Below are 23864 nucleotides of genomic sequence, written 5' to 3' on the forward strand. Positions count from 1 at the left end.
ATATTGTCTTATGTTATACTTATTTTTATGTCTTTTCTACCTCACTACATTTTAAGATTGTAGAAAATTTTGTACAATACAGGGGAATAATAAATTATTTCTTCACTGAATAAATAATGAACTTTTGAACACTCTTTTAAAATTTAAGTGGCTTTGATTATTTGATGTTTCATAACACTGAGCCCAAACATAGTGGAAACGCCTGAGCACAGACAAGTTAATGCCTAAATGATCCCAGAAAAGCCACTGGAGACAGCAGGAGCCTCTGGGGACTAAACAGAAGTCACATTGCCTGTCTATGGCTTCCCGGCTGAGGCAGTTTGACTAAATTAACAGGGGATATATTACAGTGTTCATAGACCTCTAAGGCACTGTAAAACCCACAGAATGCCCACTTCAACTAAATCTGATAGAGTTACCCATTTGGTTAAGATTAGTTACTCAGTTTATTTATGGTTAATGACTCATTTGGCTTCCATTTGTTAGAGAAAGGTAGGGAAGCAATGGAGAGAATGTCAGAGACTGCACAGCAGACACGTGCTTGTTTGCTGACTAGTCACAGGAAAGAAAGCCTTTCTAAAAGCATTCGCTTGCGTGTCTCACATTTAAGATGAGAGTTGATTTTAAGAGCTGCGACCTTGCCTGTAACATGTTCCTTTTCACATACATTAACCATTGCAGCTCCTGGAATATAATAGTCGTTCAAGGAATACTTGGAGGGCTAGAATGCACATTGAAGGCAACACTGTTCCAGGTAGAGGAGATAGCTCCGTTGTTGGAGATAATGTGGTTCTAAGCTTCATTTGGTTCTAACAAGACTCTCTGTGTTTGCCTGACGTTAAATAATTTTCAGATTAATAGATGGAATCGATAATTACATTATCATTATATTATTCTATTTACAGTCTTCCCTGCCATGATGATACTGATTTTGTTATTCTCTTAATTATTCAAAGATACTGTGTGTTTCAGAATTACAAGCCACTCTAGGGGGCAGCGGTAAAGCTAACATAGAAACAAGGTGCGTGGCTCTGTGGGGGCTGCTTGCAGTCTGTCGGAGGTGAGACCTGCTTACCTCCGTCAGTACAGAGGAGGAGGCCTGTCGTTTGCTGAGAGACTTCCTGAAGGGAAGCTTTATAAATAGCTGGAGAAATACGAAGGGATTCATAGAAGTAGCGTTTTGAACAAGGCTTTGAAGAGCACTTTGGATCTAAAGAAATGGACTAGCGAGAGATTTAGAGGCAAATGTTTTGGTAAGAGAAAGTAGCAGGCATGGTCATTAGTAATTACATGACCATATAAATGAAGTTGCTGTAATTAAAAGTTTAATTTATTCATACATGTGTATGTATCTAAACTAAATGAAATATTTTGTCAAAATTTAGATAAATTTGTTATTTCTCTTTTATCCACTTCTGGTATATGATATGACATTTCAGAATAAAGTTTTATGTTCAGGTTTTTTAGTTCTTTTATTGTTCAATTTCTTTTAAAAAAATTTTATTCTTTATTGATTTTAAAGAAAGGAAGGGAAAGAGCCAGAGAGAGAGAGAAAGACAGGAATATCAATCTGTTCTCCTATGTGCCCTGACCAGGGGTTGAATTGGCAACCTCTGTGCTTCTGGATGCTGCTGTAACCAACTGAGCTATCCATCCATGGTGGTTTTGTTTCTTTTAAGTAGTGGGATGCTTCATAATCAAAATAAAAAAAGAAATATAACTTGTGCTTTCCTTTGAAGTTTTATCGGACGGTGTCACTGGTTGAAGTGGGGAAGTTGAAGTTACTTAGCCACCATCAGAGGAGGTGCCTCTTTCCCGCCAACATTGGGGCCACCTCATTCGCTCACTCAACAGTATTTTGTAGGCACCTGCTATGTGCCAGGCATTGTCTAGTGTCTTTAAATTGTGCTTGTGTGACTTAAGGAATGTTTTTCTTTTATTTCCTCCCCCTCTACTAAAATTTCTTTGGGGGATATAGTAAATTCTTAATAATCATCAAATGAGTACATATTGGTAAAATCTCAGAAGAGAATTAGGGCATTGATGAGCAAGGTGAACTTGTTGGAAATGCCATTACAGTTTTGGACTTGAGTACAAATATAAAACACGGTGTTTCATAGAGGTTTATTAGAACAAACTGTGTCTACTCTGGAAAAATTCCTGGTGTTTGTATTAATTTAACAGACAATTCCACAGGTTTGTCAGATCAGATAAGTGTTCAAAAGTCTAATTTTACCTTTTGACTGACCTTATTATCTAATGGGGTTTTGGTTGTATAAGCATGAAGGACTTTTTTTGGCTTTTGCCAGGAGAATAGATATTTAAAGTTTTTAATACATTATACATTTATTAATGCTAAAATGTCTGTAGCCTATTTCAGCTCTTCTCTGATTTAAAGGTGAACAAAAACCATTCAGTCAACCAAGCAGAAAACTAAAAACCGATTAGTTAAAGCCTCACAGTGTATGTGACCTCCCCAAAATCCGGTTGGATATCCTGGGGTGACCTGACATAGCCAGATTACTAGGAGAGATTCAGAATAAAATGTCTGATGGAGAGCATTATGTCTATGAGAGGAAAGTCTTTTGAATTACAGAAATTGAAGGTTAATAATTTTGACTTTATGTGATCTAATTTGTTTCATTTTAAAATTTATGCTTAATATAGTGATTTAGAGCTCACATTTTTGGAAATGGAGAAAGACAATGTAAGAGTATAATTAAAGTTTCAAATTCTATTATAAAAAGAATTACCAATGTTTTTGCCTTCCCGGCATTGTATAAACTTCACAATGACTTACAAGTTTTTAAAAAAACATTAATTATAAGTTCTTACAAGTATCTACCATTTGTGTATACTCCACTCTTTTAATGATTTTAATTTCATTTTTATTGGTTGAGAGAGTAGGTTGTTTTTATTTTTAAGTGAAGGAAGGGGAGATAGAGAGACAGACTCCCTCATGCGCCCCAGCCGGGATCCACCTGGCAACCCCTGTCTGGGCCAATGCTTGAATCAGCTGAGCTATCCGCAGTGCCCGAGCCGATGCTTGAACCAGTCAAGCCACTGGCTGTGATAGTGGGACAGGAAAGGGGAGAGAAGCAGATGATCACTTTTGCTGTGTGCCCTGACCAGGGATTGAACCGGGGACATCTGCATGCCAGGCTGCTACTCTATCCACTGAGACAACTGGCCAGGGCTGTTTGAGATTGTGTTGAATGTCTTCTGAGGCAAAATTGTGGAGTACTACATTACAGTATTGTATACATAAATTGGAATTGCAGTTTTAATGCAATTGTTACTTGAGTATTATCTGGTTGACTCTCATGTTAATTTTAGATTTATTAACAGATACGCTTGAGTCTGCCGATTATTAATTTTTCTCTTGATTCAGCATTAATTTTTATAGTTCAAAATGCAGATGTATTTCTTACAGTCTTTTAGAAAATGACTTTCTTTTGATTTAACCACTTGGTACATGACATACTTTGTTAATAGCACTTCTAAATTTAAATATTAAATTATTCCACAGGCAATAATCATTATAAACATCTTTCACAGTGAAAAAAAGTTGATCTTCTTAAATAAACTTAACCATGCTTCTTTCTCTAAATCTGTAGTTTATTACTTTCTAAGTTTTCTTGGTTTCCAAGTGATGTATTTAAACTAGGTATCTCATTTTTACTTTTAAAACATTTATTTCTGATTTGATTTGATTGACTGGTATTATTTTAAATGCTTTTTATTTCTTATATATGTTGAGCCAGCAGATACTGTGCTTGTATTGTAGACCATGTGATTTCTTGCTGTTGCATGGTCTCTCTTTCTGTGAACAAATAAAATGTTTTTATGTTAGTTTTCTTCTCCAGTTAGAATATATTTGCGCTGGGAAGTTACCCATAGAATGCTGCCATATCTTAAGTACATTAGTAAAATAGGAAACAACCAGATACAAGTTTCTAAGTCATTCAAAGGAAGTGAATAGTCTTTTTCAGATAATTTATTTGGTGGGTAAAATGGTGGTAGAGGTAGTCTGTAGTAAAAGATCAATGGTGGAAGGGAAGAATAATTGGCAGGAACAGATATTGACCTAAGAAAGGAGAATGATTTTTACACTGTGTGGTCCGTATCTTAGAAGGTTAAGAACGATGTTACATGCTCTGTATTCTGTTTTATTGGTAATTAGCACTGGGATCCTTCTTCTGCACCAGGGCCGTTTGTAAGCCGGAACTCACCGTGGAAAGCATTACGCCATTTCAAATTATCTGACAGTTACATAATTTGAAACAAATAATCACATGGAAGGGGCTTTAGAAATTATATAATATATATATATTATATAATTTATTTATTGTATTTTTCTGAAGCTGGAAATGGGGAGACAGTCAGACAGACTCCCGCATGCGCCCGACCGGGATCCACCCGGCACGCCCACCAGGGGGCGACGCTCTGCCCACTAGGGGGCGATGCTCTGCCCATCCTGGGCGTCGCCATGTTGCCACCAGAGCCACTCTAGCGCCTGGGGCAGAGGCCAAGGAGCCATCCCCAGCGCCCGGGCCATTTTTGCTCCAATGGAGCCTTGGCTGCGGGAGGGGAAGAGAGAGACAGAGAGGAAGGCGCGGCGGAGGGGTGGAGAAGCAAATGGGCGCTTCTCCTGTGTGCCCTGGCCGGGAATCGAACCCGGGTCCTCCGCACGCTAGGCAGACGCTCTACCGCTGAGCCAACCGGCCAGGGCCGAGAAGAGGGTTTAAATTACAAAGCTTTATTTCTGTATCTAACGGATAACTCCAATCAGTAAGCTTTCTTACAAGTTTTGGTATGATACTGAGAACACAGGGATTAATCAAAGATAATTTTAAAAAATGTTTGACTTTTATTTACAGGCATTAATTTGTTAGGAATAGAGAATAGGGAAGTAAAGAACAGGTGAAAGTTGTATTGACTACTTATTCTGGGTCCAGCACTGTGCTTTATGTACATTCTAATTAATCTTCCCTTTTATCCATGAGGTGAATACTATTGCAAATAATATTCCACTTTCCAGATGAGGAAACTGAGGCTTTGAAAAGTCAGTCAGTAATATTAGGGAAATCTGGATCTGGCCCCGTGCCCTTGGGTACTGTGTGTGGAGAACACTCCGAGGAGCATTGTCTACGTGAGGTGCGTGTGGGAGGCCAGATGTCGGATATTCCAGCCAGCCATTCTGCTTGTATCCACGGCAGATGTTGTCCCAAGTATCCTAGTGCAGCGGTTCCCAACCTGTGGGTCATGACCCCAGCGGGGGTCGAACGACCAAAACACAGAAGTCGCCTAAAGCCATCGGAAAATTGAATGACCAAAACACAGGGGTTGCCTAAAGCCATCGGAAAATCGAACGACCAAAACACAGGGGTTTAGGCGACCCCTGTGTTTTGGTCGTTCGACCCGCCGGGGTGCGACCCACAGGTTGAGAACCGCTGTCCTAGGGTCTAAAAGCAAGTACAATAGTCCCCGTTATCTGTGCTTTTGCTTTCCATGGTTTCAGTTACCTGCAGTCCAACGATGACCTGAAAATATTAAATGGAAAATTCCAAAAAAGGAATAATTCATTAGTTTTAAACTTGTGTACCTTTCTGAGTAGATGATGAGATTGCACTCTTTCTCCGTCCCGCCTGGGATGTCAATTACTCTTTTTTTTGCAGCATCTCTACACTGTATACTTTCCCTACCCATTAGTCACTCAGTAGTCCTCTAGGACAGTGGTCCCCAACGTTTTTGGGCCACGGACCGATTTAATGTCAGAAAATATTTTCACGGACCGGCCTTTAGGGTGGGACGGATACATGTATCACATGACCGAGACAAGCATCAAGAGTGAGTCTTAGACGGATGTAACAGAGGGAATCTGGTCATTTTTTAAAAATAAAACATCATTCAGACTTAAATATAAATAAAATGGAAATAATGTAAGTTATTTATTCTTTCTCTGCGGACTGGTGCCAAATGGCCCACGGACCGGTACTGGTCTGCGGCCTGGGGGTTGGGGACCACTGCTCTAGGGCAGGTTATCTGATCTACTTGGGTGGTATTGCAGCACTTGTGTCCCACTAATTCTTTTTCTACTTAATAATAGCCCCAGAGTACAGCAGTAGTGATGCTGGCAATTTGGATATGCCAATGAGAAGCCATAAAGTGTTTTATTTAAGTGAAAAGGTATGTAAGTATAGAAGAAAACATAGTATATATGGGGTTTGGTACTATCTGTGGTTTCAGATATTGAGTGGGGGTCTTGAAATATATCCTAGAAATAAGAGAGGACTGTTGTAGCTACACCAGGCTATTGACTCATGGTTCTGTAAAGAAAAGAAAATGGAACATTTGTTTCTGAGAGAAATTGAACTAAAATAGAGAATGCCTTTAAATTTTATTGACTTTCAAGAAGTGTTTCGGGAAAAGTGAGTTCCTAGGTTTTTTTTCCTAAGAAATGCCCCACAGCATTGGCCCTGGAGAAGCGGAACCTACATTAACCCCCTTCCAGAGAACTGTTTGTTCTCCTTTGGAGATGTGATCTGGCCCTAACCCTTGGCAGACTTCACATCTGATTCTCCTACTGTCATTACAATTTCCTTCCCTAATCCTCAACCTGTCTGAGATTTTATTACTTGGTTGGTGGCATTAGCCTGTCACCAGGTGGATGAGACCAAAGTTAGAAAATGGGACTTTCGAGGTTAGGAAGCTAAGTAACCAGAAGAACCAATTTGTCAAGTCAAATCATCTTGGGGATGGAAAAAATTATCCTACAGTGTGGGAAATAAAAGACTGCAGCGAGCCCCTACTTTGTTTTTATCTTTGTACAGTTTGATCATATCCACGATACAGAAAGTTTAAGTGCTGACTTTCTTTGTGAGACACTGTGATGACGTTTATGTTGGCATTTTGGCATGCGTATTTGAACATTTATCATTAAAATTGTAGGTAGCTGTTTTTACTCTTCTGGCTTAATTGCCCGAGGCCACATCAATCTGAAAATATTTGAAAGGTAAAGGGATCTCAGACTTCAGTAACAGCCTGTCATTATTTTATTACTTAAAAGATATTGTAATCCTTGTATTATCTTTTAATACAAAATTTTTCCTTATTTGGGGACTTGATAGCATATAGGGAATGAGCTTTACTTGCTGGTTTTATAAAACATATTCTTTCACGATACTTAGGAATATATAGTCGTTCATAAAATTTAAATTTAGTGTTCTTTTAAAAATTTAGTGTTCTTTATGCTCTGTTACAAGAGCAAAGACATAAGATTCCTTTGTGAAATCATGCGTTGGTGGCATTCATGACGGAAAATACACATTTCTCATGATATTGGCCGGGTGCTCACTTTCAGTTATTTTTGCTTTGTGTTCAGTGAGAGGAGGGGAAGCAGAGGGACAGACTCCTGCATGCGCCCGACTGGGATCCACCTGGCACGCTCACCAGGGTGCGGTGCTCTGCCAATCGGAGGCATTGCTCTTTTCCTCGGCAACTGAGCTCTTCTTGGCACCTGAGGCAGAGGCCATGGAGTCATCTTCAGTGCCCGGGGTCAACTTGATCCAATGGAGCCATGGCAGCAGGAAGGAAAGAGAGAGAGAGAGAGAAGCGAGAGTGGGAGGGATGGAGAAGCAGGAAGCAGACGGGTGCTTCTCCTGTGTACTCTGACGGGGAATTGAACCCGGAACATCCACATGCCAGGCTGATGCTCTATCACCGAGCCAACCAGCCAAGGACCTAGTATAATTCTTTATAAAGTAAAGCTTTACATACTGCCAGGCCATGAAGTAAAAGCCGTAATTGGAAACCTTTGTTTCTTAATAAGGCTCAAAGCTACATTTCTTTATTTTTAATGAGAATCCATGTTTTTAGGTAATTTCAATGACTATGAAATCCAAATTGCATTCTTTAAATAGTAAAGCAAATCTGCAGTTTAAAATAACCTGGGATTTTTTTTAAGCAGCGTCTAGAAAAGTTGTTAATTTTTACTAGATTATCTTTTTTTCCTCTTACTGTATTTGTACACATAAACACAATTCATGAATGGATAACCCATTGATTAATTTCAAAATAACATTCTATTAAAACAGTGTAATACCAGTGAAATCAATTAAATGTTGAAAGGCAAGAAAACTTGTAATAATCAGGCAGCACATACTGAAGCATAATAGTTCTATAGGGATTGGTTTTTAAACTGACTTCCTATACATTAGTATTATAATAAGAATCTTTTTCTCTTAAAGTAGTATATCAATTGAAATGCCATAAATGTAATATTTTATAATACGTTGAAGGTTTCTACTTACTAAAGATGCTCTGATACTGTTTTGCAAAATGAGTGAGTTTTAAAAATAAACACTGTTCTTTGTGTTCATAAATTTATTTATTGTATATTGTATTAATCTTAAAGTGAAGGACACTTACATTTTATTTTCAAATAAGACAATATTTATTTAATGTGGAAATATTTTTAACTGTCACAGTTGATCACCTGATACACTTTGTTACTTCTGCAAAACATGCTAAATTAACGTCCACTCCATGTTAACACAGTATAATTACATGTGTAGAAGAATAAGTTGTATATCTTCTCAACCCTGTTTATGCTGATTGTATTTGTAATTTAATTAATTTACAAAATTACCTTATCAAGAAAATTGATGAAAGCAAGCAGGGCATAGAAAGAGAGTTGTCCTGTAAAAACTTCGATGAATCCTTTGGGAAGTCTAAAGGTGTTCTGCTTTAGCGGGGAAAAAGCTATTGCATGACCAAGGTAAGCAAGCCAGCTAAAAAAAATTAGTAAAGAGTTAGTGGAAACCTTCAGCTATGAAACTGAGAAAAAGCATAAATGGTTCAGGTTTATTCAAGACAGATGAGCGGGAACTCTAATCAGAGAAAAGACTTTGGCCAGACATTAGATTAGTGAATGATACAACTTATATCACTTTTATTCAAAATAAATTATTTCATTTATTTCTTCACTCTCAATTTGAAATTTCTTTATAAATAACTAAAGAAGTATTCCTTCAAGTTGAATGAGGCCTTCTTCTCAAATGATTATTATTAAATATTCAGTGTATATTTGATTTATAGATTTTATTTCAGTTTATACAGTGTATGCCTACATAAAACTTTTATCAGCTGTTTTTGCCATGTGAAAGTAAACAGGAAAATGATTTGTTTTTTTTTCCCTAAAATACTTTAAAAATTTGTGTGATTAAGCTTTGGAGAAGCTCTGCAGAAATGGTATGTTTTTTAGGCGAATCTCAACAAGTATTTAATTAAAAATTAAATATATAATTGAAATAAAAGCCAGTTTTTAATTTAATTATATAAACTCTAGTTTTTAAAAACCCACCTATTTGACAGTATTTATTAGGGGAATCGTTCAGTATCAGGTGCATTTGTCTGCCTATCATTTAATTATGTTGCAATTCTACTTCTGTCACCATTTTAACATTCCCAGGAAAATCCTTCCTGTTTAGAAATGAAATTTACTCATGACCCACCTTTTTATTAAAATGATTAGTTTTGGTTTTCTTTTGTTTGTATCGCTTTCTAATCATGAAAATAAGAGACATTTTGAGAAAGGGTGCAATAAAACCTCAAGCCATTTGTAGTGGTAGAATGCTGAAGTACATCTTGTTTGTCGCGAAGCATTGTAAGCGCAAATGCTAATATAAACCAGGCAGTTTCAAAGGCGCTAAATGCTTGAGCTCTCTTCTCTGCCACTATAAATACATTTTTTTAATATTTTATTTTATTCATTTTTAGAGAGGAGAGAGAGAGGGAGAGACAGAGAGAGAGAGACAGAGAGAGAGAAGGGGGGAGGAGCTGGAAGCATCAACTCCCATATGTGCCTTGGCCAGGCAAGACCAGGGTTTCGAACCAGCGACCTCAGCATTTCCAGGTCGATGCTTTATCCACTGCGCCACCACAGGTCAGGCCTTCTCTGCCACTATAGAATGCTGCTCATTTTGGCAGTGAAACCAATAATAATTCGGTATACAACACAGATAATGACCAGACCATGGTGCTGTTATCTGCTGGATATGTAATATCTGTGGAAATTGAAAGAAAAATCCATCCAGTGAGTGACACTGCAGAGGAATAGAACTGTTTAGCTACCCAGGTAACCCGAAAGGGCAGTGTCTCCGGTACGAATTCGCTAAGATCCAGAGTCAGGACATAGGTTTGAAGAAGCAGCTTTTGTCAGTTCAAGAAGCAGAAGCCAGATTTTGTCAGTTCACAAGATTAGGTCTCTCCCAAACAAGAGTCACGTTGGTATTTTATTATTTATAGTGAGAGAACAAGACAGACTTAAAAGAACTAGGTGCCCACAACCTTCAGCCAGGACAGCTCTTCATTGTTGGCACGCTCTTGAGGAACCCATTATAATCACACAATTCTTGGTAGGCTTGGAAGCAGGGGATGGAATGTACTGGAATTTTCTGTGTCTTTTGTAAAAATAAGCCCGGGTTTTAAACTGGGGCCATATTAACATAAACATGAATGCATCCTTGTCCCTGCCTGTACATCCTGATCGGCTGTGAGGCCCCAGCCCTATCCTCATAGCGCTCACCGTCCGGGCAGGAGGCTCCTTGAACACGTGCTGAGGCTCTATAAGAGCCTGAAATGGGGGGTCAAACTCGGTCTGGGGTCCTTGATGACTTGACATCCATATCCATCTGAGACCAGAGGAAAGATTGGGGTTACTCATATGGAATGAGGGCAAAGAGCACAGTAGGGAGAGAAGCCCTGTGTGCAGAGGCCCTGAGGTGAGGATGAGAAGGAGATTTCTAAGCATGGGGAAGGCCAGTACTGAGGATGAAGTGAGGAAGAGGGAGCAGACAGGCCTGGAGAGGCAGGCCAGTGTCCACTGCCCACCTGGATGTCCCCATCCTGCCTTGATATCTGCTTGGTACTCACTTCACTTCTTTTTTTTTTTTTTTTTTTTTTTGTATTTTTCTGAAGCTGGAAACGGGAGGCAGTCAGACAGACTCCCGCATGCGCCCCACCGGGATCCACCTGGCACGCCCACCAGGGGGCGACGCCCTGCCCATCCGGGGCGTTGCTCTGTCACGACCAGAGCCACTCTAGCGCCTGGGGCAGAGGCCACAGAGCCATCCCCAGCACCCGGGCCATCTTTTGCTCCAATGGAGCCTTGGCTGCGGGAGGGGAAGAGAGAGACAGAGAGGAAGGAGATGGGGAGGGGTGGAGAAGCAGATGGGCGCTTCTCCTGTGTGCCCTGGCCGGGAATTGAACCCGGGACCTCCTCACGCTAGGCTGACGCTCCACCACTGAGCCAACTGGCCAGGGCTCACTCCACTTCTTTAAGTGGCTACCTCCTGTGCCCAGGTGAGGGCTGCTCTCCTCCTTCTAGTTTCCCCGCTCATTAAAGAGGGTTCAGATCTGACGTGTTGGTGGCCAGAATTATCAGTGACAGGGTGTTTGTTTTCCCTTTAGAATTTTCTCTACATAGACCTTGGCTGTGAGTGAGCAGGGGATTGAACCGGGAGGCGTGTCTCAGCAGCTCTGAGGACAAGTACTGATAACTGTCTCTTTTCTGAAGATGGAAAATGTGATAGGGCTGTAATGACACTGCTTAATGGACTTCTAAAAGGGGTTGAGGTGTTCATATAGAAGAGACCAGTAATCCTCACACTTCAGAGTATGTCCCAATGACCAGGGGAGCTTGTTGAAACAGATTGCTGGGTCCAGTCCCCAAAGTTAGGCTGGGGCCAAATAACTTGCATTTCTAATGCGTTTTCAGGTGGTATGATCTTGCTGGTCTGTGGAGAACCATTAGTATAGATAGGTATGTTGAAATTTTTTACAAGCTAATTTTCCATGATATTCAAAGAATAAAAGATGGATTTTAATTTCCTTAAATCAGCCCTATACTTTTTTATGAATAAAGAGATAAAAACTGCTTAAAACAAATCATTCACTATGTCTGGATCTAGTGATTAATGTCGCTTGATGAAATTCTTAATGAAAAAAATGTCGTTTGTGTATTCTGTCTCTTACTGAAATAGCATAGAAATTTCAAATTCCCCCAAACCATAATTTATTGTGGTTTTTGGCAAGAAGAATTAAAAATTAATAGGAAACTCAGATATCTTAGTTTTAAAATATTAGTAATTGGAATAAAGTTTAAGTTTATCTGAAATGGGTGAAAGCAATTTTCTTTCCCCATATCTATGACCAATCAGTATGTTCTTATTACTGGAAAGAGGACTCTGTATGTAGCACCACAGTCCTAATGGAGATTAATAATCCAGAGTGGACTGGGGCACTGACAACATCCCATTCATTCATTCGCCATTTGAAGCAGGAAAGGCTGAAGGCACATTAAAGAAAAATCACATGGGTCTTTCAGCAATTGGTCCTGGAACAAGTGGACATTCACACGCCACGAAATGAATGTAGACACAGACTTTATACCATTCAAAAAGTTAACTTGAAAATGATACATGATACATATACCTAAAACTTGAAAATGATACATGATACATATACCTAAATGTAAACTGTCAAACTATAAAACTCCCAGAAGATACCGTAGGAGAAAATTTAGGTGACTTTGGGTTTGGTGCTAGCTTTTCTAGATACAACACCATAAGCATGATCTATGAAAGAAAGAATTGGCAAGTTGGACTTCATTAAAATGAAAACTTCTGCAAAAAAAAAAAAAATTCTTAAAGTGAAAATACAAGCCACTGACTAGAGGAAGAATACATTGCTCACAAAAATTAGGGGATATTTCAGGAGGGACGCACATGGAGCGGTGGAGGAGGAAGGGGACACCCTCCTAGCCAGCCAGATCAGCTGAATCAACCCTGGTGATTAATGGGGTGACAGGTGTCACAGCCAGATCGCCCTCACATCCAAATTAGGGGATAGTTCAAAACAAATATGAAGCATTGAAATATTCTCTAATTTTTTGTGAACAGTATATTTGCAAAACATTTATCTGATAAAGAACTAGTATCCAAAATATGCAAAGAGCTTTTAAAACTCAATAAGAAAACAAACTATCCTATTAAAAAGTCAGCAACAGATCTGAGTAGATGCCTTACCATTGAAAGGAGACAGATAGTGAATAAGCACATGATAAAATGTATGAGCAATATAATATGTAATTAGGGAACTGCACATTAAAGCAACATTTATCAAAATGGCTAAAATCCAAAATATTATCAACACCGAAGGCTGTCAAAGATACGGAGCAACTGGAACTCACATGTGGGCTGATAGCAGTGAGGAATGGTCCAGCCACTGTGGAGGGCAGTCGGTTGCTTTTCTTCAAAGCTGAACATACTCTTATCAAATGGCTAACTAATTGTGCTCTTTGGTATACGTTGAAAAGCTTATGTTCCTACAAAATTTTGCACATGACTGTTTATGGCAGCTTTATTTATATTTGCTAAAAAATTGGAAGCAGTCAAGATATCCTGCATTAATGAATGGATAAACAAACTGTTGTTCTATACATCCATGCTGTGGAATAGTATTCAGCAATAAAAAGAAATGAGCTTTCCTCCGTGTAAGGAGGAGCATTATATACATGTAACTAAAGTAAAAGAATCTGACCAGGCAGTGGCACAAGAGAAAAAGTGTCGGACTGGGACGTGGAGGACCCTGATTCGAAACCCTGAGGTTGCTGGCTTGTGTGTGGGCTCATCCAGCTTGAGCACGGGCTCACCAGCCTGAGATTGGGGTCTTTGGCTTGAGCGTGGCATTATAGACATGACTCCATGGTCGCTAGCTTGAGCCCAAAGGTTGCTGGCTTAAGCAAGGGGTCACTCACTATGCTGTAGCCCCTCCTCCCAGTCAAGGCACATATGAGAAAGCAGTCAATGAGCAACTAAGGTGTCGCAACGAAGAACTGATGCTTCTCACCTCTTCCTTCATGCCTATCTCTGTTTCCCTCTCTGTCTCTGTCACACACACACACACAAAAAATAAATAAATAAATAAATAAATAAATAAATAAATAAATAAATAAATAAAGTAAAAGAAGCTAGTCTATAAAGTCTACATACTTTATGATTCTATGATTCCAACTGATGACATTCTGGAAAAGGCAAACCTATAGAAACAATAAAAAGACCAATAATGTCTCACATCTATTAAGGAAGATGTGACGAGTGGAGCAGGTAGGGACAGACAGACAGGAAGGGAGAGAGATGAGAAGCATTAACTAACTCATAGTTGCCTCACTTTTAGTTGCTCACTGATTGCTTTCTCATATGTGCCTTGACCAGAGGGTTCCAGCTGAGCCAGTGACCCCTTGCTCCAGCCAGCAACCTTAGCTCCAGCCAGCGACCTTGGGGTTTCGCTCCTGTATCCTCAGTGTCCCAAGTCGATGCTCTCTCCACTGCACCATCACCTGATCAGGCTACTACCCTTTTTATGTTAAAAAAATTAAGTGTTGGTGAGGATGTGACAGAATTGGAGCCCTTGTGCACCGTTACTGGGAATTTAAATGGTGTAGTGATTATGGGAAATAGTATGGTGGGTCCTCAATACTAAAAATAGGATTTCCATATAATGCAGCAATTCCACTTCTGGTTGTCTATGTATAAAAATATTGAAATCAGGATCTTAAAGATATTTATTCCTCACTTTTTATAGCATCATACTTATAATAGCTAGCCAAAAGGTAGATGCAACTCAAGTGTCCATTGACAGATGGATAGATAAGCAAAATGTGGTATATATATCATTTAGCCTTAAAAAGAAAGGAAATTCTAATATGATACAATGTGAATGAGCCTTGAGAACAGTATACCCTATGAAATAAGCTAGACCCCAAAGGATAAATACTGTATGATTCCACTTCTATGAGGTACTCCGAGTAGTCAGTTTCATGAAGACAGAGGTAGAATGGTGGTTGCCAGGGGTTGCAGGAGGGTGGGGGTGGGAGGAATGGGGAGTTGGTGTTCATGGATTTAGAGTTTCAGTTTTGCAAGATGAAACATTCTGGAGATTGGTTTTGCAATAGTGTGAAAGTACTCACTTAACACTACAGAACTGTACACTTACCATGGTTCAGATGATAAGTTTTATGTTATGTATATTTGACCGCTATTTTAAAAAGAGAGAGAGAAGAAAGAGAAGCAGTTGCCAGGGGTTGGGCATGGGGAGGGATGAACGGATGGAGCTTGGTGGCTGTTTGGGGCACGGAAACGGCCCAGTGATGGATGTGTGCCACTACGGACTTGACAAAACCCACCGAAGTGTGCAGCACAGAGGCGAACCCTAACGTCAACTAAGGACTTAGTTAATAAGAATGTATTGGTGTTAGATCAGCAGTTGTAACAAATGTACCATAGCGATTCGAGATGTTAATTATAGGGGCAACTGAGGTTGGAGGAAGGGAGAGCAAGTCAGTGGGAACTCTGCACTTTCTGCTCGGTTTGTCTGTAGACCTAAACCTGCACCAAAAAATAAAGTCTAATAGTAAACACAAACAGACAAAGAAAGACAGAGAAAACACACGGGGCTAAAGAACCCAGCATTTCAACGGGGCTGGAAATCCTGAAGCTACTGTCAACTACTCGGAGTAATCGAATCATTAATATCTACTTATTAATATTCTCTCTTCAGCTTCCCTTTCCGGCCTGCACCCATCACCACGTACAAGCCTATTAAAGAATTCAGCGTCACACTGGAAAGAGAACCAAGGCCTTGTTTTTTTTAATTTTTTTTTATTTTTATTTACTCATTTTTTAGAGAGAGAGAGACAGAAAGGAGAGAGAGACAGAGAGAGAGAGAGAAGAGAGGAGGAGCTGGAAGCATCAACTCCCATATGTGCCTTGACCAGGCAAGCCCAGGGTTTCGATCCAGCGACCTCAGCATTTCCAGGTCGACGCTTTATCCACTGCGCCACCACAGGTCAGGCCTAAGGCCTTGTTTTTAGTTGAAGTGCTAAACAGGGACATAGATTGATAAATGTATATTTAGAATCTCTTTGGAGGCAGGCTCAAACTTTAATGGGGGCCCCGTCTGGTTACCAGCCAGTCTTCAGTGATGTTGGAGGCTCTATGTATAAATAATTTCTTTTCTTCTGAGAGAACGAGGAAACCACCTTTGTGTTTTTCTGTTTCTTTGTTCATGAAGGGGACTCATTGTGCTAATAGTTTTCTTGTCTCTGAAACCTTAAGACTTGTTCTCCCGAGGGGAGTGGTCAGCTTGTAGTAGCAACATCTTTTATCCTGAAGAGTGTTTTGTGGTCTTTTCATTGGCTTTCTCCCCCTTGTATACTCTCTAAAGCAGGGGTCGGGAATCTTTTTGGCTGAGAGAGCCATGAACGCCACATATTTTAAAATGTAATTCCATGAGAGCCATACAACAACCCGTGTATGTTACGCATTATCCAATAAAAATTTGGTGTTGTCCCAGAGGACAGCTGTGATTGGCTCCAGCCACCACAACCATGAACATGAGCGGTAGGAAATGAATGGCTTGTAATACATGAGGATGTTTTATATTTTTAACATTATTATTTTTATTAAAGATTTGTCTGTGAGCCAGGTGCAGCCATCAAAAGAGCCACATCTGGCTCGCGAGCCATAGGTGCCCGACCCCTGCTCTAAGGTGAGTGTGGATGCAGGAAGCAGAGCTCACTCCATTTTCCTTCCACTTCCTTTTGATTCTCTGCTTCTTGTTACTCCCCTATTTTCTAATGTGGGGTGACTGTTTTTGCTAGAATTTGGATTCTTAATTAAATAAAAGATTGAGAAGAGATAGATGTGTCCCAGTCTATCTACTTTTCCTTTAAAAGATGCTTAAACTCACCAGAACTTCCCCTCTGATTTTAATGTTTGCCGGCTCATGAGCTGGGTGCGGAGGCTGGGAGTCCCTGTGTGCGGCCATTTCTGGATTGCCTGTGACAGCAGCCAGATGACAGCGGAGCCCATAAACTGACAGTCCCGGGCAGGCCTGCTGTTGCCGTGGGCAGGCAGAGACGGCTGGCCTCTCCGTCCCCTGTCTTAGGACACTCATTCCTCCTGAGGTGGCTTGTCCTTTCTGATGATAGATTGAGGGAGACAGGCAGCACATGGGGCAGAAACTCCCGCCCAGGCAATTGGTGCCATTTAACAGTTTCCTCGTGCTCTTGACATTTTCATTTCCCTCCTTCACCTCACTCATCACTAACCATTTGCATCTTTTTTTCTCTGTACCACAGTAATGCAAAATGACAGCCTACACATACAGGCTCCATTATTCATCTCATATGCTGTATTCTAGTCAAATGACACAGTGGGTTGTACACGGGCTGAGCCATGAAAGGGACATTCGATTTTAATTGTGTGCTGGCCCTGTCCGGGGCATCATTCAAGGTGGACTGAAATTTTCATGAAGTGTCGCTGCTCCAGAGCAGCGGGCAGTGGACGCTGTTTTCGTCGATGTTTTACTCCTGTCAGCGTGGGTCTTGGGAAGCTTATCTCCTAGAAAAGAACAAGGAGAATTTTCAGTCCAATTCCTTTGGGAAAAGCACCCTGGTGTCTGCTGTTCGTTGTGGAGTGCTCTTCTGGGCTGTAAGGTGACTCAGATGTCGTTAGGTAGAATTAGTCTCTATTTATCTCCAGAACCATCCCTAGGAGGACTGAGAACCAATTAAAAACCTGGAGACCTCCTAAGGAAAAAAAAACAAAAAGCAGGTGTTCTCCGTTTATAAATACAGGGTGGGGAAAGGTGGGTTTATAGTTGCGTGTCAAACACAGAGTGCATTCCTGTCTCCTTATTTATTATTTAATTTACGTATGAAGCACCGTAGACCTACTTTTCCCACCCGGTGGATGTTCTTCAGAGGCGAACAAATGAAGTGCAGTGGGTAGTAGCACGCTCAGTGACTCATGCAGACATTTTTCAAGGATTTCACCTTCAGACTTAAATGGGATCAGCTGGCCTCTCTACCTCCCGTTCGGACACTGGTAGTCTCCAGTCACGTTAGGCTGACGTTCTATTCTGAGCACATGCTTTCCTGTTCCTTATAAAGACGTTCTGTTGGTAGAATGGGAGACAAGACTCGGGGCACGACCTGCAGAGAAGAGGCACGCATAATGTCTTCTTTACAGTCGGTGCTCAGTTCAATGTTCGGTTGACTTAGTGCGCAGCCGAGGGCTAGGGAATGGACTGTGGATGTCCCATGAAGCTTTCCTGTTATACAGACTGAATGGTGAGTATCAGCAGAAAGGAAATTGTGTTTCTCTCTTGGCCACACCCTGCTTTGGTTTCCAGGAGTACTTTTGTGTTGGTCACCTCTCCGGCCTCATCACCTTCCTGTCTCGTCCTCCTCTCTGTTTCAGTCACAGTGATGACAGTTCCAGTCTGTTTCTGCCTCAGGGTCTTTGTACTTCCTGTTTCCATGCATGGAGCTCTCTGCCCACAATGCTTCAGGGGGCTGTGTTTCCAGATCCAAGTCTCCATCTAAATGGCTCAGGTTGCTAATGAGGTTTTATTGGGTGACCTTACTTAAAAAATATATATATATATCACACACACACACACACACACACACACACACACCATATTCCCCTCCCCTGCTTCAGTTTTTCCCATAGAATCGACTTCACCTTACTAAATGCTTTGTTTGTCTCCTTCTGGAACATAAATCAGTGAATTCAGGAATCTTTTTGATGTCTATTCCCTTCTGTGAATTCACTTCTGCATTCCCAGTGTCTGGAACAATGTGTAGCACTTTGGAAATGAATAAATATTTGTTGAATAAGAATGTCTGGTTACCATCCCTGACACCCTAACCACAGCATAACCCCCCTACCCCATTTATTTTCTCCATAAACCCTTCCCTGTAATCTGAAAATACCATGTTTATTTATTTGTTTCCTTAATTATCACCTGTCTCTCCTTTCTCCAAGGGAAATGAAAGCTCCTCACAAGGGAGGGCCTTGTTTACCTTACTTTACTGATATCCCAGAACCTGCAACAATGCCTGGCAGATAGTAGATGGTTGGTAAATAGCAGGATTGTACAGGGACAGGCAGAATTCTTTTTTTTTTCTTCTTTTCCAAGTGAGATGAAGGGAGATAGAGTCCCACATGTGCCCTGACCGGGATCCACCCAGCAACCCCTGTCTGGGGCCCATGCTCTGCCTGCCCATCAGGGGCCATATTCGCAAATGAGCTCTTTTCAGTACCTGAGGTGGAGGCTCTACAGAGCCATTCTCAGCGCCCGAGGCCAATGCACTTGAACCAATCGAGCCATGGCTGCAGGAGTTTGGGGGGCGGGGAGAAGGCTGGGAAGGGGGTGGAGAAGCGGATGGTCACCTCTCCTGTGTGCCCTGACCAGAAATCGAACCCGGGATGTCCACACGTTGGGCCAACACTCTACCACTGAGCCAACAGGCCAGGGCCTATGCAGAATTCTTAAGTGCAGCCCTTAGATGAACTTCCCTTAACACCTGGTGATCTGTCCTCACCAGAGACAGGACTCAAGGGAAGCCTCAGTTCTGTCTTCCACTCAAGGGGCTGGCTTTTCTGAGAGCATGACTCGACACACTTGGTAACATGCTTCAGTCAGCTCCCCGGCAAGATGAGTCGCTGGGGCAGCAGGAGGAATCTGTACAGGAAGGAATCCAGGAGAGCCTGCAAGGGGCAGAGGGATGGAGCGGAGAAGTGAAAGTTCTCTTAAGAATAGCCATCGATGCATTGGCAGCAACATTGTATTTTTAGTAGCGATTTTTCTTTTCATGAGAAATGACATTTAGCATTTGTCTACATTTCGTTTTCTGACACTCAGAATAGTCATAATAACAGCTAACACAGCACCGGTATGGCTTTCAGAAGCCCCCATTACAGATGTGGTTCAGTGCCTGAATTCCACTAAGAGAAAAGAAGACCCGGATCGGCAGCTGGTTCTGTCTCTTGCATCAGCTGCATCTGTGGGCCATTTACACGCTCTTACGGGACTGCTGCCCGTGAGTCTGCTGCCCTTGGCCCAGCTGAGTTCTCAGTAGGAAAGAGTGGGAAGAGTCTTTGGGAAGGCAGTGACTGACAACCAATGTGCCAAGAAAAGAAGAACTGTCTCCAGCCAGTTTCCAGGCTAGTAAATGGAAACATAATACACACTTGGTCGGAAGCATATTTTTCACCCAGCCATTCATGAAAATGAAGTCATGGATGTAAACAAGCTGGTGGTTCAGAGAGATCCAGTAATCCTGCAGAAAGGTGGGCATGTTTCTACGGTAGACTTGTGGCTCCTACTGCCTGGAAAACCACTCACTCTGCCAGCATGTGGTGCTCCTCGTAGACTCCTGATTTACACCTTCTCTGTCCTGGGTGACAGCGCTGAGTGACATCGGAGGTATCAGGGAAAGAGCCTGATTAAAAACCATTGCTACCCTGAATGGCTTTCTTTGCAAGGGCAATGTAGTTTGCTAAGCAAGTACATATATATAATCTTAATAAAATATTAACATTAAGGACCATGTCTTAATCATGTTTGTACCCCATTAATGGCCTGGAATACATCTTTGCATCTATTTTGTCCGTGTTTACAAAATAAGTGCGTTAGACTCTCTGCTTCTCGCAGCAGGCCTGTGTGGCAGGTGTGGTGGTCGCCGGCCAGGACGTGGTCTTCTGAGGGTAAGCTGCTAGTCAGGGTGGGGAGGGCAGTCCTGTCCAAATGGTGTTATCTTTCCAGAAAAGCCAGACCACTAGTGGCCATAGGGGAAACCACACCCGTCCAGAGCACCCTGGCCAGCAGTGGGCATGCATTGCCTACTTTCCAACTATTTACCCACCAATAATTTAAACTAGTAAAATTTCCCTGAGTGGTGACAGCTTATGTGTAGCCCCATCGAAAGGTAACGTTTTATCAGAATGGGACTTTTCAGTTTATTGAACCAATATTTATTGGGCAGCTACTATGTGTGAGGCACTGTTGTGGATGCTGGGGACACACCAATGAACAAAACCCCCCCAGACTCACGGCCTTCACAGGGCGTGTGTGCGTGTGTGTGCGTGTGTGTGCGTGTGTGTGTGTGTGCGCGCGCGCGCGCGCCCGTGCTGTGGTGTGTGCTGGGGGAGGAGTCAGAAGGTGAACAGCCAAGGAAGTATGTTAGTTACCTTTGCTGCACAACCAGCCACCCCTGCGCCGAGTGAAGGAAAGCCTAGCAGCCATGGCTTTCGCTTGGGACCCTGAGGTCCGGGCGGGGCTCCGTGGGAAAAGCCCGTCCCAGTCCCAGCCTCCTGGGGCACCGGCGAGCAGTGCATGCGAAGGCTGCAGCAGGCCCAACGCACAGAGAGAATAAGAGGCCCCTTGTGTGAAGAGCAGAAAGAAATGCTGTTGAAGGTATTAAAACAACATTTTCCCTTCCTCTCAGGGTCTCTTTCTCCACATGCCATGATGCTATTATTTGCCTTGTAAAGAGGGGTTCCCGTGGACTTGGGGATACTTGCTGGGCAGTGCAGACCATCCCCGGCACTTGGGGGTCCTGCATTACAACTCAGCTCAAGCGGCCCACCAGCTACCAGCCCCAAGGCCAGTGCTCTGGGTCCTGAGAACGGGTGGGGACAGTGAGCCAGGCTGCTCCCCTTCCACTGGGCCCGCGTCCTCGGGCCGCCCCCCTTCCTCTGGGCCCGCGTCCTTGGGCCGCCCCCTTTCCACTGGGCCCGTGTCCTCAGGCCGCCCCCCTTCCGCTGGGCCCGCGTCCTCAGGTTGTTCCCCCTTCCACTGGGCATGCGTCCTCGGGCCGCTCCCCTCCACTGGCCCCGCGTCCTCGGGCCGCTCCCCTCCACTAGGCCCGCGTCCTCGGGCCGCCCCCCTTCCACTGGGCCCGCGTCCTCGGGCCGCCCCCCTTCCACTGGGCCCGCGTCCTCCGGCCGCCCCCCTTCCACTGGGCCCCCGTCCTCAGGTTGTTCCCCCTTCCACTGGGCCTGTGTCCTCGGGCCGTACCCCTTCCACTGGGCCTGCGTCCTCGGGCCGTACCCCTTCCACTGGGCCTGCGTCCTCAGGCCGCTCCCCTTCCACTGGGCCCGCGTCCTCGGGCTGTGGTGCACTGGAAACTCAAGGCAGTGCCGCCGCAGTGCTGGCCGTGCCCAGAACCAGGACTTGGAGTGTGTGAGGCTCGCCCACATCAAGTCACTTGGCACACGTGCCGTTGCTGCCAGCTCAGGATGGGAAAAGCCCAGTGGTGGGATTCAGCCGGTTCGCACTGGTTCAACACAACTGATATCTAATTTTTTGTTGAGTTCTAACAACTGGATGTTAAAAATCACTTGTAATCAGGGTTCTCTCTAAGGTGGGCACCTGGGCAGCTGCCCAATGTGGAAATCACAAATTCACATCCCTTACTCTTTTTTAACTTCATCTGCGCAACAGCGTATTCTAAGCGCCTGTAGTCATGTTTATTCCATCCATAGGTGAAAAAAATTGCAAGTGAGGACACCAATCAAGAAGCAATATGGAAATATCCTAAATAAGAGTTTTATTTTTTTTTTCAGGAATTATTTAATATTTTTACTAATATTTTAAAACTCTTATAATCTAGTTTTGTGTACCTCTTTTATTGTTTTTATTTAAGTATTAAATGCATGAAATAATAAACTGCCTTTCGGTATATCTCTTTTTATACTTAAAATGGTCACTAGGGCAGAGAACCAGTTGTTAAAGTATTTGAATCCCACCGCTGGGCAAGGCCGTGCACGCTGTGCCCTGAAACATCACAGGGTCCCGTCCCTTGTTGGCACCCAGGCCCCTGCCTGGGACAGAGGCGACAGCAGTCACCGAGGGAGGGTGGGCAGGGGGGCCAGGAGCTGGGAAGTGGGGAGCTGAGAACCTGGCCTGGAAATGAAAGACGGTGCAAGAGACAAGGCTCTACGACCCTGGTGCCTGCTCCATGGTCTCTTTGGGCTTGAGGTACAGAACACAGATCCGAAGGTAAATTGTGAGGGATTTCAAGACTATGACCACAGAGCAGTAAACTCCAATTGGAAACACTTGTGAGTACAGAGCCCAGAGCGCTGGCCCCTAATACCAGGCCCTAGGCTGGAGGGGGCACTTCCAGGTGACTCCTGTTCTTTTTCTTTTTTTTTTTTCTGAAGCTGGAAACGGGGAGAGACAGTCAGACAGACTCCCGCATGCGCCCGACCGGGATCCACCCGGCACGCCCACCAGGGGGGCGATGCTCTGCCCCTCGGGGGCATCGCTCTGTAGCTACCAGAACCACTCTAGCGCCTGGGGCAGAGGCCAAGGAGCCATCCCCAGCACCCGGGCCATCTTTGCTCCAATGGAGCCTCGCTGCGGGAGAGGAAGAGAGAGACAGAGAGGAAGGAGAGGGGGAGGGGTGGAGAAGCAGATGGGCGCTTCTCCTATGTGCCCTGGCCGGGAATCGAACCTGGGACTTCTGCATGCCAGGCCGACGCTCTACCACTGAGCTAATCGGCCAGGGCGTGACTCCTGTTCTGAACAGGCTGGTGCTGGCTCTGGGACGGGAGCTGGGTCCAGGCTGGGATGGGTGGAGAGAGGGTTGGCTTTTTTTCTATATAGGCCTCTTCATGTGGTTTGGCTTTCCCCGCAGCATAGAGGCTGGAGTCCAAGATTGAGTGTCCCTAGAGAGCCAGGCGGAAGCTGCGTTGTATGTGAAGGTCTAGCTTTGGGAATCACCTAGAATCACTGCCACCATACTTGATTAGTGGCAATGATCACAAAGTCCCACCCAGGTTCAAGGGGAGAGCATATAGATTCTCTATTTTGTTTTGGGAGTGATGAAATTCTGGAGGAACCTATGAGTCTGGACATACTGCTGGAGTTGTATTTTTAGAAAACTATCTGCCACCATAAATTAGAGATGGGGATAAGCGCTGTGGAAGAAATAAAGCAGAGAT

General features: G+C 43.2%; 1 protein-coding gene across 4 annotated transcripts in view; it reads left to right on the plus strand.

Moving 5' to 3' along the window:
- The window catches only part of PTPRM (protein tyrosine phosphatase receptor type M), an 893280-nt gene that overhangs the window by 76621 nt on the left and 792795 nt on the right, over positions 1–23864 (plus strand). The gene's annotated exons all lie outside the window — the stretch shown is intronic.

This window comes from Saccopteryx leptura, chromosome 11, assembly GCF_036850995.1.
Source record: "Saccopteryx leptura isolate mSacLep1 chromosome 11, mSacLep1_pri_phased_curated, whole genome shotgun sequence".
NCBI lineage: Eukaryota > Metazoa > Chordata > Mammalia > Chiroptera > Emballonuridae > Saccopteryx > Saccopteryx leptura.